A 12019-nucleotide genomic window follows, 5' to 3' on the forward strand; every position below is an offset into this window, starting at 1 on the left:
GTGGGAGAGATCAAACCTATCAGGTGCTGATTTTCACCAGAACACTCTGGGGAAAGCTACATTGGGCAGGGACCTGCTGCCACTTGTCAGAGCATAGGTGGGAAGCCATGAGTCACATCTGCCTAATGATTCCACACCTGCAGGGAACAATCCTGAATTTGGAGAGCTCATAGGGTCTTTGTAGGGCATCCCAAATGTTTCCTGAAATCACAGACAGTTTTTGAGCTGATTTAACCAATTCCTTACCCGTGCAGGCAGCTCTCGGGAGGACTTCTTTCTCAGAGCCCTGGAGATCTGGGATCCACAGCTTTTCCTCTCGTTCCAGCTGCGAGATCACATCAGGTGTGGAATCTGGAAGCCCTACTCCAGGCAAAGAAAACAAGGGAGGTGAGTGGAATTTGTGGGATACTTCTCACAAGGAATAGTCCATGGTTTTACCCCCAGCTCATTTTTAAGCAGTAACATCCCAAGGCCAGCTTCCTTGGCTCAAAGTGGCAGGAGAGTTGTTAATCATATTCATTACCTTAGTGCCTAAGGACCAACTAACAGTGAGTCCCCATTGTGCTCGGCCAAGTACAAACACAGAATAGTAGATGGCCCATGCCCTGAAGAATTTACAATCTGAATAGACAAGACAGACAGAATGGGGGAAAGGGTAGAACCCACTGTTAGAATAGAGATATTCAGGTCTGTCTGTAAAGCCTAGACTTTAAGAACTTAGGTGTATTTTTATCACTTAGCTAGTTACAGGGGTATAAAACAAAGAATCAAAATCACTGTCTGCCTGTGTATGGGCCGTCTCTCACTAGGATAGTCTGAGGTCTTGTTCTTAGGCTAAGGCCTTTGGCTAAGCAGCAAGGGCAGCCATAAGGGTCTTGGGAAGCGAAGGGTCACATCCTCACATCACAAACCAGTCACACTGAAATAAGGTGCTATTGGGCTGTTAGGAAGTCGATCCTGTCCTGATAGTGCCCATCACCACCATATAAAGAAACAGATCTTAAGATGGTTAAAGAAAACTTAGTTTGACAGCATTCTGTCTGGCAAGAAATCACTTCTCAATGGTTGCGGTTGTGAAACTCTTTTCTGTATTGCTTTTTCTTTATGTCCCACAATTTTCTATTGTTAATCTGGCTGGTTCTCTAATTGCTTCTCTCTGCTGTATAATGAGTTTTGCTAGGCGTAAGTTAATTAGGGTAGTGGGATATAATTGGTTAGAGAATTATGTTACAATCTGTTAGAATTGGTTCATTAAATTTCAGTACAATGATTGGTTAAGGTATAGCTGAGAATATTACTCTATAAACAGGAGGGGGAAGGGAAATTGGAATCATGTTTGTTAACGGGGGGAACGTGGAACAGGAACACAGGCAAGGCTCTGTGGCATCAGAGCTGGGAAGGAAACACTGGGGAACAGACTCTATGGGCGTACAGAGATAAGCCCGACTGGTGTGAAGGACTTCGGAATATAGGTAATAATAATAGGTAATAATTGGAGATATACCAATCTCCTAGAACTGGAAGGGACCTTGAAAGGTCCTTGAGTCCAGCCCCCTGCCTTCACTAGCAGGACCAATTTTTGCCCCAGATCCCTAAGTGGCCTCCTTAAGGATTGAACTCACAACCCTGGGTTTAGCAGGCCAATGCTCAAACCACTGAGCTATCCCTCCCCTTATCAGTGTAATATGCTTGCTTAGAAACTAACCCCAATAAACGTGGCATTGTCTGCGCTTCAGACTTCTGGTCTTTTGCTGCTTGCTGTCTGCGTGACAAGAACCAGGGAAGCGGAGGCCTCTAACATAACTGACATGACCTGATAACTAAGAGGTAAGCTTTTAAGGAAGATTTTAATACACTTTGGAAATGATCAGGGATTCCCATGAGCACTGATGAGGGGACCATGCAAAATATGCATTTAGATCCTTGTCTTGTTTTATATCCTTTCCCGTTAGGCACACTGGCACTGTCATGGATCCATGGGATCTGTGCAATGCCTGGGCTTTTAAACAGTGCTTGGGAAGCCTCTGGCTTCAACACTCTTACTTCAACCTGTGAGCTCTGCCAGCAGGTCCAGCTGAACGACACTCCTCTTCAGAGACTGTTCCTCAGTCAATGCACAGAGCAAGTTTTGCTGTGGCACTGGGAAGACTGTTAAAACATAGCAGGATTCATTAATGAACCGAAACACAGCACTGGAAAGTCCTTAGATTAGCACAGGGAAGCGAAGACGACAATACAGTCCATATTGGCCAATGCCCTTGAGCCAAGCTGCTGTAGAAAACGCTTTGGTTTCCTTTAACTGCACCTGTCCATTTGTCTTTGCTCCAGTAGAGCTCCCAGTGTGACTTCTATGAGCCCAGTTATTCCTGCTCCCAAAAATGTAACGAGTCCATGTATGCTTCACTCAGCCAAGCGGAGATCTGTTGCGTCGCAGGAGAGCATGGACAGAGTCTGACAACCCATGTGATCATAAGCAGAGAGTACTTTATTCATTTCCAGCATGCTCTTATATACAATTATATCAAGCAATCAAGCAGTTGCTAATTGGTTAATAAGATACACACAAGCACAGCTGAAACTTCCTTGGATAATTGCCATTCCATGCAACCTTTTGATTTATTATTCTGTTTACTGCCTACTGGTGGATGAGAGCTAATCAAAGTCAGCTTCTCATCACAGCTCACAGCAAACTAGCCCGTCCTTGAATCCCACACTTCCCCTTTCCTCAAAATAAAAAAAAAGGAAGGCATAGCAAAACATTCCCAGTTCATAGCATCACATTACTTCAATCTATTACAAAGCAAAACTAAAAACAAATCTGAACACCAGCTGCCTAACTAAACCGTAATAATATCTTCCGCAGTGCCCTGCTCTCACCTATTACATCCCTCCTCCAGGTAATGCAAGTGGCCCAAGGGACCAGGAGGGTTCCACCAAGGTGCAAACACCCACAAAACAGGTTTCCAAATAAGGGCTTCCACTGCAGCAACATGGGGCAGCAGGCAGAAGGCCGTTGTATTTATGGCACTCTGCGCCAAAATCAGCCAAGGCCGGACCCACTTCGCCGGAATCCACCTGGGACCTTGAAAACAATCTCAGCTAGGCCACCTGGCATTCCCCTACTTTCTCATAACAACTTTATCTCATCCTGCTATTCTTGTAACCACGCTGCTGTAATTTTCCACCAAGGCAGCATAGGGAAGATGCAACCGAACATCTCCCCCCTATTCTTAAACACACAGGCAGTTCTTGAGGACATATGTCGCTCTGTAGAGGGGCCCCATTTACAACTGCCCCTGGGCATTCTGATACTAGGTTAGATGGCTCATCTCCTACATCATTCTGCATGGGGGCCTCAGCTGCAACCGCTTCAGTGTGCTCTGATTCCAAGGTAAACACAGTATCTTCTACCTCTGTCTTCACAGGTGTCTCAGTTACCCCACTCTGCATTGCATCCATAGGGAAGGGGTCTCCAACCGGCAACACAGAAGGCATTCCGGGCGTTGGGCGGCAGAGCTCAGAAAGGGCCGCCTGCACTTCTGCCTCGGCCGCGAGAGTTTCTACTATCTCCTTCGCCTTATGCCATACTGGACTCAGGGAGAAGGCCTCCTTATCGCCCTGAGCCACCGACTTCCAAAGCTCAGAGCCTAGTCGCTCCCAAACAGTTTTATCAAATATTGTACTTGATTGAACAGAAAGTCCCCTTCTCCATCCCCACCGCAGCAGATGGGATAACGTATCAGAGGGGAGCTTCTCTCCCTGCCGCTCCGCGATGCGTATCAGATATCCATGCACCGTCCTTTCTTCCGCTGATACAGCGGTTCCCATGGTAGCTGCTCACCTCTGGGCTGGGGTGTGCCTCCCTTTTCAGACGCCCTGCGGCTTGCCGCTCAACACTGAACTCAGGTGCGCCCTTCCTTTCGGACGCCCTGCGGCCGCCGCTCGACACTGAGCTCAGGTGCGCCCTTCCTTTCAGACGCCCTGCGGCCGCCGCTCGACACTGAGCTCAGGTGCGCCCTTCTTTTCGGACGCCCTGCGGCCGCCGACACTGAGCTCAGGTGCGCCCTTCCTTTCGGACGCCCTGCGGCCGCCGCTCCACACTGAGCTCAGGTGCGCCCTTCTTTTCGGACGCCCTGCGGCCGCCGCTCGACACTGAGCTCAGGTGCGCCCTTCTTTTCGGACGCCCTGCGGCCGCCGCTCGACACTGAGCTCAGGTGCGCCCTTCCTTTCGGACGCCCTGCGGCTCCTAGCCGCTCAACACTGAGACTCAGGTGCGCCTCCTTTTCTTCTTTTCAGTTCAGGCCACCAACACTATCCTCATTCAATCACGTCGGGGTCACCATTTGTTGCGTCGCAGGAGAGCATGGACAGAGTCTGACAACCCATGTGATCATAAGCAGAGAGTACTTTATTCATTTCCAGCATGCTCTTATATACAATTATATCAAGCAATCAAGCAGTTGCTAATTGGTTAATAAAATACACACAAGCACAGCTGAAACTTCCTTGGATAATTGCCATTCCATGCAACCTTTTGATTTATTATTCTGTTTACTGCCTACTGGCGGATGAGAGCTAATCAAGGTCAGCTTCTCATCACAGCTCACAGCAAACTAGCCCGTCCTTGAATCCCACAGAGATCCTCCCATGGACAGGTGATAATCATTCCCTTGTCTCTGTTGGGTATTCCATTGATGTAGGTTGGTCCCAGCCTGTCCTTAATGACCCATTCATATCACTCCATAACAGCTACGTGACAAAACACCTCATGTCTCCTGCTTTTTAGAATCATGGCAATACCAACCACAGAGGGAAACTATGATGTGTATTGGCATCATACAAGTATCACCAAAATTCCCACCTCTCTCTCACACACACTGCTCACAGCCCTTGGAGAGAAAGCAACGCACAGGAGCTGGACGTTAGTCCAGTGAACACAGTGGAGGACAAGCTGCAATCCTCAAACCCTGGTGAAAAAGGAGAGGCAAGCGCGTGCCCGGGATGGCAAGCCGTGGGGGCCGCCCGGATGGTCTCTGTGAGGGGGGCAGTCAGGCAGCCTTCGCGACTTGCCTGCGGAGGGCCGCCGGTCCAGCGGATTCAGCAGCGGGTACGTTATGTGGATTGATCCCTGCCTATGATTTCAGTTATAACTGCCTCTATGAAATCAAGTGTCTGTGTGTTTCACCAGATTTCATCTTCTCCATTAACTTTGCGTAGCCATGTACAAGGGGGAGCTGTACCCCCAACACGTCATCTTATCGGTGTAAAACTGGACAGGCTACGTCACCACCCTGTGACATCCTCAACAAAGTGCCCATTTGTGCCTGGGTAGGGGCCCTGCTCTGGGAGGGAGGATGCAGCAAGGACTCAGGGTCGGTGGCCGGGGTCTCTGTGCTCAGAGATGGGGAGGTTATGTGGGGTGGGGGGTAATGAGCGGGAGAGGGAGGTCAAGAGTTAAAATAATAATATTTGGGGAAAACATGTATATAAGTGAAACAGAACAGAAATAAAACTGGAGTGTGGGTTCTAAAGCAACAAGGCTTGGGTAGGGATTCGAGGTTAAAGCTCTGGGATCCCCCAGCGCTCTAGATCCCCAAACCTCTCCTCCTCCCACTGACCCACCCAGCCCACTTCCTGGGTGCCCTTCCTCCACACTCCTCCCCTTCTTCCCATTACTCTCAGCCGGCATCACCTCCCGGCACCTTGGGAGCTTCTTGTGTTCCCTCCTCGTCTCACAACCTCCTCCGTCCCTGCTGCTTCTTAGCTCTAACCCTGCACATGCCCTCCCCATGTCCTGGCACCCCAGAATTAGCTACTCCTCCCCTCCCATGGCTCTCTTATCCCTTCACCCATGGGGTCATGAATGGCAACATTATACACTCTTCTGTCAAACCAGGAGCTCATCTGACTGTCACACAAGCCACGCATCGGTCACACACCTCTTTACTCAATTTAGAATTCTACAGGAGGTATATTTTCCTCTTAAAATGAGGAAAAGGCATGAAAGCGACAGTTATTAATGTAGCCAATAAGGACACATTAAATGCAATTTCAAAATGACTGATGACAAATGTCTAAAAATTATTCTAGTGGGTGGGAGATGAGGCAAAAAAGTGGGGGCAAGGAAACTTGTCAAAACTTGTATGAATAAAGGTATAAAGTTATTACTGCTCAGGTTCTTTAGAGACCCCACAGCTTGTAATGACCAAGGTAACAGAACTCCTTACCCAGGGAGGTCACGTTCTCATAGTTCTCCTGCATGACATCCCAGTAGAGGGCTCTCTGAGTGGGGTCCAGCAGAGCCCCCTCCCTGGTGAAATGCACAGCCACCTCCTCGAAGGTCACCGGCCCCTGAAAGAGCAAGAGTCCAACACTCAGGACCTGCTGCCCCACTCACAGCCCCACACTCATGGGGAGAGGAGCCAATCAAATGGGAGCTCTGGGTGGCTCACAGTCAGAGTCCCACCTCCACACCACTCAGAGCAGCCAGGAAACACCAGGAGGGGACGAAGCGAGAGCCCCTTGTCTCTCCCAGCAGATCCATCCCCTACTAGCCACAGACGGGCACAGGAGATGGAGGCCCTGGCAGGTGCAGGGAGAGCTCGCTGGCAGGAGCCCAGCGCTGTTCCCATTGTGAAGAGCTGGACAGGGCCAGACTCAGTGGGGGCAGACGACATGATGGTCCAGGGGGGCCTTGCTGAGGGGGTTCCTCCAGCAGGGGTGTCCTGTCCCTCCTCCCCCCACTTCTCGTCAGCGGTCTGCCCCTGCAGCTCTTCCTGCAGCCCTGCCCCCACTTGAGCTGCCCCCGGCCAAGCTGCTCCCAGGAGCCTCCTGTGCTGTGCAGGGGGGGGGGGGGGTTGCTGATGTGGGGAGGCCCCACCCTCCTGCCTCTGTGCCCAGTCTCTGCTGAGCTCCCCCAGCCAGCACCTACTAACCCCCACCCACGCTGAGGGGAGTGACACAGGACAGCAAATTCCCACCTATCCAAGGACAAATTGGTGCAGATAAACAGGCTGGGTTCACATCCCAAAGCTGAGGAGAATTTAAGAATTACAGAGAAAATAGGGCAAAATAAGAGACTAGAGAGTCAATAATTTTAGGGAAAACGAGGGAATCTCCTTGGATTTTCTAGCCATATGTGGGGAGGGGAGAGAGAATTCTTCTCAGGTTATGAGACGGAAAGAAATGGCACAAACAGGGAAAGGATGCAAGTGGCTCCCCCCCCGTGGCCATAGGCGTGTGCAGCACATTTCATTAGGGTGTGCACCCAGGGAGCCCCCCCTAGCCCCACCCCATCCACTGCCTCCCACTTCCTGCCCCCCTCAGAACCCCCAACCCCCCCTGCTCCTTGTCCCCTGACTGCCCCCTCCTGAACCCCCCCCCACTGTAACTGCCTCCCTAGGACCCTACCTGTCGTCCTGACCCTTATCCACACCCCCACCCCCAGACAGACCCCCGGGACTCCCACGCCCCATCCAACTGCTCCTCGCCCCTTACAGGACCCCCAGAACTCCCGACCCATCCAACTCCCTCTGCTGCCTGCCTGCCCTGACCCCGCTCCACCCCCACCCCGAACCTCAACCCATCCAACCCCTGCTCCTTGTTCCCTGACCGCCCCTCCACAGGCCTCCCCAACCGCTAATCACCCCCAACTATCCAACCCCCCTCCCCACCTCCTGGCAGCTCTGTCTAGTGGCTGATCCCACCCACACACTCACAGTGGCAGAGGAGGTTCCCTCTCCTTCAGGGGGAAGGTTGCCTAGTGGTTAGGCCACAGGACTCAGGCTCAGGTGTTCTGGGTTTGAGTCTCTGCTCTGCCACAGACTCCTGTTTAGCCTTGGGAAAGTCACTTCACCTCGTTGTGCCCTAGATCCCATCTGCCCAATGGGGCCAACACTGACCTGCCTCCTGGGCTAAATCCATCCATGGCTGGGTGATGGGGAATGGAGATACCAACATGGGGAAATTTGGGCTGAATTTCTGCACAGCCGAGAGCGGGAGCCAGCTCCACAGGGGATGGGAGCGAGAGGGGCTCAGGCCAGCTCCACACAGAGGGGGTCAGGCTTGGGCCCTGCAACTTTGCCACTAAGGTGGCTGGGGCTCCTGAGCCGGGGACTTCAGCCCCACATCTTCTGCCAGGGTCCGGGTTCTCCTCCCTGCCCCAGGGTGGCTCCTCTCCCACTCCATCCCCCGCCCAGGGCAGCTCCTGCGGGGGTCTGGGCTTCTCCTCCCCCCACCCGCCCCCAGCCCCAGCCCAACGGGGCTACCCGGGGCACCCGCGGCTGTTGTGGCCGGAGCCCAGCCAGGCGGGCAGGGAGCAGCGATTCACACGGGGCCCTGGCAGAGACACCAGCCCGAGCGGCAGCCCCAGGGCAGCCCCAGGAGCGGGCGGGGGTCTGCTGCTGCTGGGCCCCACCGACCCCTGGGGCTGTTTCGGGGGTCTCGCTCACTCCCCCAGGAGCGGGGGGGGAGCAGCAGAGTGGAGCCTGCCCAGCAAACAGCTGATCGCAGCTGCGCCCAGGCCGCCCCTGGGGAAAAGCTCAGCGGAGGAGGCTCCACAAGCTGCCGGCAGCGGGTCATTCCCGGGGGGGCCGAGCACCCGCCTGCAGCCGCCGCAGCCACCCTCCCCGGAGCCCCCACGGGGAGCAGCCCCAGCCGGGGCTCAGGGCATTGGGGTGCTGGCTCCCCCTGCGCACGCCTGGGCCCGGGACACTCACACACACTCTGCCCCGGGGCTCCCTGGTGCCCAGAGACCGAGCAACCCCGCCTGCCCCCGCCCTTCCCCGCCTGCAGCTCCGGCCTCTCCTCCCGCCCGCCAGCCGCACCCCGGGAGCACGGGCCCCAGGCTCTGTCCCCACCTGGAGCCCAGCGGGGCCGGGGGCAGCTCCTGCTGCAGCTGAGAACAGCGGCTCCGCTCCGGCCCGGGCGGCTCCAGCGCTGCTGGCAGCACGTGGCCACCAGGAGCAGCTGCTGAGCCCGGGCTCCTGCGTCACAATGTGCCAGAGCCCCGCCCCAGGAGCTGCCCCGCCCCGGACTGTGTCAGAGCCCCGCCCCAGGAGCTGCCCCTGCCCCTGGCTGTGCCAGAGCCCTGCCCCAGGAGCTGCCCTGCCCCGGGCTGTGCCAGAACCCCGCCCCCAGGAGCTGCCCTGCCCCGGGCTGTGCCAGAGCCCCCCAGGAGCTGCCCTGCCCCCGGACTGTGTCAGAGCCCTGCCCCAGGAGCTGCCCTGCCCCGGGCTGTGCCAGAGCCCTGCCCCAGGAGCTGCCCTGCCCCTGGGCTGTGCCAGAGCCCCCAGGAGCTGCCCTGCCCCCGGGCTGTGCCAGAGCCCCCCAGGAGCTGCCCCTGGGATTTGTTCTCCTGTTTCCTTCTTCCCAGCACCTGCCGCTCCTTCCTGTGTCTGCAAACACCCCGGGAGGGCTGCAGCGCCGCTGGGTCTGTCTCCAGTGGCTGAAGTTGCCTCCATCTCTAATCACCTGGGGTGGAGGGAACGAAGGGAGGAGATGGGCCCAGGGTGTGAAAGCAGAATTAGGGGGCAGGGAAAGAAGGACTGTTTGGAAAGGTGGAAAGGAAAGGCTCCTGGGTGATCCAGATGGAGTCAGAAGCAGTTGGGCAGCAGAGGCTCAGATAAATGGAGGGGAACCCCCGGGGTGTCCCAGTGTTGGCCAGGGTGTGTACAGCACCTAGCACAATATGGGGTCCCGATCTCATTCATGGTCTGTGCAGCACCTGGGAGCCCTGATGTCTCTTTCCTCATCACAGGCACTGGGAATGGAGTGAGGGAAACCTCAGCACCTGAAGGGTTAATGCAGCCCTGTGTGCAACCCCTGCTAGGGTGACCAGACAGCAAATGTGAAAAATCGGGACAGGGAGTGGGGGTAATAGGAGCCTATATAAAAAGGCCCAAAAATTGGGACATCCGGTCACGCTAGTCCCTGCTGCACTCACGAGGGGTTGGCTTAGAGAGTTGTAGTAATAACAGCAGCAAAGAGTCCTGTGGCACCTTATAGACTAACAGACGTATTGGAGCAGGAGCTTTCGTGGGTGAATCCCCACTTCATCAAATGTACCAATAGTCCCATATGGTCTAGTGGTCAGGATTCCTGGTTTTCATCCATGGGACCTGGGTTCAACTTCTGGTGTGGGAACAGTGCAGAGCTTTTGCCCAGAGTGGAGAATGTAATTGAATTAAACTGGATGGGATCCTGCCTGCTGGGGAGTTAGACCGGGTGGGGTGGGGATCCCAGACGTGGGGGTGGGGGGCAGAGGTCTGAGCGGAGACCAGGGAAGGATCCCAGCAGTGTGGGAAGTTGAGAGCACAGGCCTGGCATGGGGACCTGGAAGAGTGAATGTGTCCCTCTAAACCCATCAACTGCAGACTAGGCAGGACTGGAAGAATTACATATTTGTTGGTAATTGTCAATTTCTGTGTAAACGCACAACCCAATGGCAAAATATTTCCATCCATAATTATCAAAATTGGCAGATGGGCAAAGTAAGAAACATGCTGCTTGAGAACTTACCCTGTTGTAGGAGCAGCAGTGATCTGTGTGCTCCATATAACCTGTATGCCCAACAGGTCTGTTGCGCTCCCACCCCGCCCCATCTCCTCTCCTCTCTGAATGCCTGTGAAGTGGCTCCCCTCCCCTCCCCTCCTGCAATGCTTGTGGGATGAATGAGCTGGTTGAACAGCTGGTTGAAGATCAGAAGAGCTCCTAGATAGACAAGGTGTCTGGGACTCTCATTAGGCAGCATTGTGAAAGCACAGCTGAGCACAGGGCCCCTTCCCCTTTTAAAGACCTGAACCTCATGGCCTGCGACTAGAGATGACTTGGCTGCATCCGGTGGGTCACACTCCACCTCAGCCAGTGTCCATGCAGGGTCCATGCTCTGGGTGTGTGAGTGCTGCCTAATGAGAGTCCAGACATCTTGGTACCTGGAAGCTCTTCTGATCTTCAGCCAGCCCCTTCATCCCACAAGCATTGCAGGAGGGAGGGGGAGGGGGAAAGCCACTTCACAGGCATTCAGAGAGGGAGAGGAGACAAAAGCGAGGGGGAGGGGAAGTATAAGAGACCTTTTGAGCATAGAAATCACTGCTGTTCCTACAACAGCAGGGACAGGCCACTAGGAGCTGAGAAAAGGAAGCAAGCCTGTTTCTGCCTAGCTTTGAACCAGGGACCTTTTGCGTGTTAGGCAAACGTGATAACCACTACACTACAGAAACTCTGTCACAGGGCTGTGCCCTTCCCTTCATAAGAACATAAGAATGGCCATACTGGGTCAGACCAAAGGTCCATCCAACCCCATATCCTATCTGCCAACAATAACCAATGCCAGGTGCCCAAGAGGGAGTGAACCTAACCGGAAATGATCAAGTGATCTCTCTCCTGCCATCCATCTCCACTCTCTGACAAACAGAGGCTAGGGACACCATTCCTTACCCATCCTGGCTAATATCCATTGATGGACTTAACCTCCATTAATTTATCTGCAAAAAGAACAAAGAGAACATGTGGCACCTTAGAGACTAACAAATGTATTTGAGCATAAGCTTTGTGGGCTAAAACTCACTTCATCGGATGCATGCAGTTAAAAATTCAGTAGGAAGAGATATATACACACAGAGAACGTGAAAAAAATGGGTGTTGCCATACACACTATAACGAGAGTGATCAGTTAACGTGAGCTGTTATCAGCGGGAGAAAAACCTGATTTTGGGAGGGGAACAGGAGAAAGGACAAAGGAAGCAAGAGACGAAGAGAAAAGAGGGATCAGACAGTGGATGGAGCAAGAGGTGAATCAAAAAGGACAAACCCTTATGTCCCCAGTGATTCTAAGAGACAAAATCCCAGGTGCAAAATAAAATTCTGCCTCCTTAAGCTCGTGTTTTCCATGCCTAGAATTCAACTGTCACCAGATGGATCAGACTGAACAGGTTTCACACCTCCAGGAGGCTCTTACCTTCTAAACGGCTGTTTTCTAGTAAAATCACTAAAAAGGAAGGAAGAAACTCGAAAGAGGTTC

The 12019-nt window shown here is 53.6% G+C and overlaps 1 non-coding gene across 1 annotated transcript; it reads right to left on the bottom strand.

The window, feature by feature from the left end:
• Window positions 1–11146: 11146 nt before the first annotated feature.
• Window positions 11147–11219, bottom strand: TRNAV-AAC. The gene has a single exon. It is a non-coding gene; the product is annotated as a tRNA-Val (tRNA).
• Window positions 11220–12019: the final 800 nt, after the last annotated feature.

The sequence above is a fragment of the Mauremys reevesii genome, unplaced genomic scaffold (assembly GCF_016161935.1).
Source record: "Mauremys reevesii isolate NIE-2019 unplaced genomic scaffold, ASM1616193v1 Contig182, whole genome shotgun sequence".
Classification (NCBI taxonomy): domain Eukaryota; kingdom Metazoa; phylum Chordata; order Testudines; family Geoemydidae; genus Mauremys; species Mauremys reevesii.